General features: G+C 44.9%; 1 pseudogene; it reads right to left on the minus strand.

Annotated features, from left to right (window-relative positions):
* On the minus strand, window positions 987–2,634 carry Gm3121 (predicted gene 3121; annotated as a pseudogene).

Genomic DNA, 5,300 nt, shown 5'->3' on the forward strand with positions numbered 1-5,300 from the left:
CAACCAGAGGCCAATGATGGGTGTTTTTCTCTATCATTCTTTTATTAAAAATACTTCTAAAATTGAATTTACTACTACTACTACTACTACTACTACTACTACTACTACTACTACTACTATTTAGTGTGTGTGTGCACATGCATACACACACAAGCATGCATGCAAGTATGTGGAGATCACAGGACAACTTCAAAAAGATCTGGTTCTCTCCTTCCTACCTGGTGGGTCCCAGGGATGGAACTCAGGTTGTCAGGCTTGCCAGTAAGCACTTTTACCTACAGAGCCCTCTTGCCTGTTCTCCACGTTATATTTTTTTGTTGCAGAATCTCTCCCCGAATCTGGAGTTCACTGCTGTCTATGCTGGCTGTCCAGCATCTACCTTTTGTTTTTGTCTCCCCAGTGCTAGGATTACAGATACTCACTGCTCCACGACTCTTACGTGGTACCTGGCTTGTGCATGCTTGTGCTATAAGCAGTTTACACATCAAGCTGTATCCCTAATCCTAGAGTTCTCTTGAAGGATCCCACAGGATTTGCTGAACTCATGGTAGATGCACAGTTTATATTTGCTGAGTAATGGACACACAGAAGGGAGTTTTCCAGTTTACACTCTGTCCTATGTACTCTGACTGTGAGAAGGAGTCTTAAGACTGATCACTACTAGAAAGTATAATTTTTTTAAAAGTAAGTTTGGATTCTGTATTATTTGTGATTCTCTTGTTCAGTTTTCTTCAGTGCGAATGTCTTTCTATTGATGAAATGAGTCTTCAAATGAAAAGCCGAAGTGCAAACCAGAACTGAGCAGTTTCACGTGGTTCTTTCACGTTTTTCAGCCCCAATTTGAACCTAAAAGAGTGAGAAGGTTCTTTATATTAGCAAAGGAGAGATGTTTTTATTATAAAACTTCTAATATTGGTATCAGTATAATTGGCTAGGAACCCAGTTTAGGGGCAAATTCCTAGAGGTGTGTGTGTGTGTGTGTTTTAAATACAACGAATTGCCTTTATTTCGGTATGCATCCACATTTTAACCTTTCGTGGTCCCTAACGGTGTGGGGAGCATGGCAATGAGCCAGGAGGCCAGGTCCACTGATCTACAAATGATCTGCAAACGTGGCAACACAGAGCTCCTCCCGGTCCCTGCAGAGGGTCTGAAGAGCAACACTGAAACCTGAGTCTGCAGGGTCAGGACCTCGTGTTCCAGCTGTCAGGCTCCACATCAGACCCGATGGGTGGCCAGGGTGACCCAGAGCCCTGTTTAAATTTCTTCAGTGAGTAAAAGCAAAGCAATGATGGGAAAAGGAACCAACTCAGTACCGTGTGCACTGAGGACTTTCCACATGGCCGTTTTCTAGGCATCTTTCCACCAAGGACCCTGAGCGCTGGCTGGTCTGAGTCGCCCTATGACTGCTCTGGTTACCTCTAGACATGAGTGCAAAGCTCAAGAGCTGACGGTGGCAGCAGGGCTGAGGGCCCGGTGCTCCCTTCCCAGGCTGGTGGCAGGTGAATGTGGTCCGGAGCTAAGTGAGGGAGGCCAGGCAATTCCAACCTCATCTGATGGCTTCTGGCCACAGCAAGTGTTGGATGGTGATGGGCTACAAGGGAGTTGAGGAGGGAAAGCAGCACCCTTTGATAAAGGTGGGGAGACGGGAGGCCTTGACTTCCACACCCATGGCCAATTTCAAAGGAAGGGTGGGTTACAATCTAAGCTTGGGCCAAGGGTGGGAGTGGAGGAGTGGGGATCATGGCTTGGATGGGGCATCACTTAAGACTTAAGAAAGCAGGGGTGCAGCCAAAGCGCCCTAAGCCCAGCAGTAGTCAGTCCCACAGCTGCTACCCGGAGCCTTCCCATCTATTCTAAGGGCCACCGCACATGTGTGGCAGACGGTGGAGCAGGCAAAGGCAGACCCAGGCCAAGTGCCAGCAGCAGGAGATTGTGTGACGGGTCTGTTCCCAGAATTTCAACCAGGCAGACAGCGGTTACACTAGACAGATGATGTTACACAGCACAACTAAGGTACCTCAAATGGACAAGAAGTTAGTATCAGAGCAGTGCCTCAGGATGAAGCCTGAATGGGGCTTCTGCTCCAGTACTCTGAGCTCTACAGATGTATCTAGAAAATTCACTACAGTGGAAAATGAAGACTTGGATTGGATGGGGAGGGAAAGCCGGGTCCTTGGTGACTAATTGCTGTAACACTGTCCTGGCGGCAGTGGCAGCTTCATGTTGTCTTTTGACATCAGGCGCCGCAGTTCCTTCGGGATGCCTTTGATGCTGTGGGAATTCTGCCATTTTGCCAGTCCTGCCGTGGCTCTTGGATCCACCACTCCATTTGAACTGCTCATGCCACTCATACTGACTCTTGTTACCAATCTTACAGACGGGGGTGCTTCTGGGTACTTCGCCCACATTCTATTATTGTTCGTGGAGGCCCAATTATCATGCCTGTCCATCTTGTGTCATGTCCTCATCGTCATCCTCCAGACCCCAGCTAACTGTGCCGTCACCTACTCCTTTCTGGCCTTCTTCCAGCTCTTCCAACAGTCAGAAATTTTGAGGAACTTTTACTCCCGAACCTATGGTGGCTGCCATCTTGTGTCGCTGTCGCTCCAAGGCTGGCCCCTTCTTCACCCCTCCTAGAGGTGTTCTTACTTTCCAAGTCTCTCTTTCCAATTCTACTGGTATCAATAATGACTGGCCAGGAACAGGATGGAACTAGTGAGATGTTGGGTATGTAACATTTAAGGAAGCACCAATTTTTAGGATCTATTCATCTGCTGGGGCAGCCCCAAGAAGAAGTACTTCCTTAAATGTTGTGCTCTGAGATCCCGCTAGCCTCATCCTGGCCCTTGCCCTAATGTTTACAAAGAAACCTTTTAGTTTATTAACCAGTTAGCCCTAGTGTCAAGCACATGACCTGTTCCCTACTTTTCGCCATGCACATGCAACAAAATCTGCTTTCAGAGAAAGCAAATGGCGTGGAGAGGAGCCATGTTCTGGAGAGCCCTGCCAGCGTAGCAATTAAAACCAGTGAGGAAATGGGGATGGACATTATAGAGTTTTGCTTCATCATTAACTCAACAAGCCATTGGAATGTCATTTATTGGGGGCTACCTGGGTCCATCCAGACTCTGTTTAACCTTCCCTTCATGTTTCTAGTGTTCTTGGGTATAGCATTTGAAAAATGTACCCGTTGTTCTCTACCTTTTGCTGTATTACAAAAATTTAACAGAACAAATAATTGCCGTGCCAGAAATGCTTTGGACAATCAGGTAATGGCTTATTTTTAAGGCTGGGTTAACAATTTCCATTTTCAAAATGAATTCAAATTGACTGAGTGATTTTAAATTAGCTCTTTAGTTTTTTTTTACCCTAAGCCACCGATAATGCCACTATTAATTTCAATTATTTAGAGGCAACATTAGTACATGTGAAACAAGAAGCACGATAAAGACAAGAGAGGAATAAATTACTCGCTGCAGGACAGAGTGACATTTTGACTGACACAGAGCCTTTTTTTTCCCCCTTTCACACACTTTGTGCTTTGACATTTCACTTGGCACAAACATTTCACAAATTCCTGACCTAATCTGAGGTACTGCTGTTTAGCGATCGCTGACATGACATGTTTTAACCTCAAGCTTGCTAGATTCCAAATGTTACCTTTTTTTGTTCATTGAGGTTGGATGACCTCCAAAAACCAGTCCAAGCAAAGGCCCGGGAACCCGTGAGGTTAAGTGTGCTTGCTGTTTGCCCAGGGTGAAGAAGGGGCAGTTTGAAATTGGAGTTGGGGCGAGGTGGGGGGTTGAGATTTTTATTTATTCATTTATTTTTAAATTTTTTAAAAGGATATTGTGTAATGAAAGAAGACGGAGCCATGGGGAACCCTGTTATCTTGAAAGAGACAATAGCCCCAAGCATAAAATACTGAACAATCTAATAAGAACTAAATAGAGCTTATAGTGTTGTATAAATAGTAGATGGGGCTGGAGAGATGGCACAGAGGTCAAGAGCACTTGCTGTTCTTGAAGAAGATCTAGGTTTGCTTCCAGCACCACACTTTGGCTCACAACTACCTGTAGACCCAGTTCCAGAGGACCTATCGCCTCCCCTGGCCTCCACAGGCACCAGGCGTGCACATATATTCAGGGAAAAAAATCCTCACATATCTAACATAAATAAGTCTTTAAAAATAATAATCTAGGGACAGAAAAGATTTAAATAGCAGAGAAATACATCAAGGAAGAATATGTTGTGTAAAGATGTTATTTCTCAAATTACTTTGTGAGAACTTTGTCTCCAGGTCTCTGTGCCTGGAAGGGGTCACATTCTTATTAATACATATGCTCTGTTACACATTCTTATTAATACATATGCTTTGCTAGTTTATTTGCTTTATTGACATATGCTTTCTAGGTTTTTATTCAAGAATGTGTCAGCTAACATTGCTCTGCTATGATATTTAAAAAGTATATGTATATGTTTGTGTGAGTCTACATGTATGTGAGTGTGCATGTGTGTGAAGGCCAGCGGACTTCAGACGTCCACCTCCTTTGTCACAGAGTCTGTTACATATGGGAGCACAGCAGTCAGGTAAGAGTAGCTGGCCATCAAGCCTCAGGGCTCCTTATGTTTCCATCTTGATAACACTGGGTTTACAGGAATGTGCTGCCACGCTCCACATTTTTCCTGGGTTCTGGGAATCAAAATCCAGGTGCTCCTGTTTATAAGACAAGCGTTTTTAAACAACCGAGTTACCTCCCCATCTTTTTCCTCTTTCTTTTCTCTTCCATCAACCCTTCCTTCTTCACCTTTGAAACAGTGTCACATGTAGTCCTTGCTGTCTTCAAACTCATTCTGTAGCCAAGGCTTCTCTTGAACTCTGGATCCTCCCCTTTTCTCACTCACTTTTTTTTTTTGTCACTAGAATTATGTGTGTGGGCCACTCCCCTCCCCGACCTCTGACCTGATTTCCATGGACTAGCAGTTAGAAATGCTTTCTGTAGCGGGTATTGGACAACTGCACCCATAGTACTTAAATAATAGGGACAATGGATCATCTCACTGCCGTAGTCCAGAGGTAGGCAGTGACAGGTGTGACAGGTTGACTCACTGAACATAATCACCAAGGACTTAAGCTCCTTCTGTTTCCACTCTGCCGTGGCATCAGAGGCACCAACCACCTGGGAAAATTGCCTTTTGCCCTGAGGTTATCACCTTGGTTCAAGTCCAAAGAACCATAACTCCAAGCCCAGCATCCACACCTAACAGTGTTCAAGGTAGGGAAGTGGGTCAGGAAC

The sequence above is a fragment of the Mus musculus genome, chromosome 9 (genome assembly GCF_000001635.26).
Source record: "Mus musculus strain C57BL/6J chromosome 9, GRCm38.p6 C57BL/6J".
Lineage (NCBI taxonomy): Eukaryota > Metazoa > Chordata > Mammalia > Rodentia > Muridae > Mus > Mus musculus.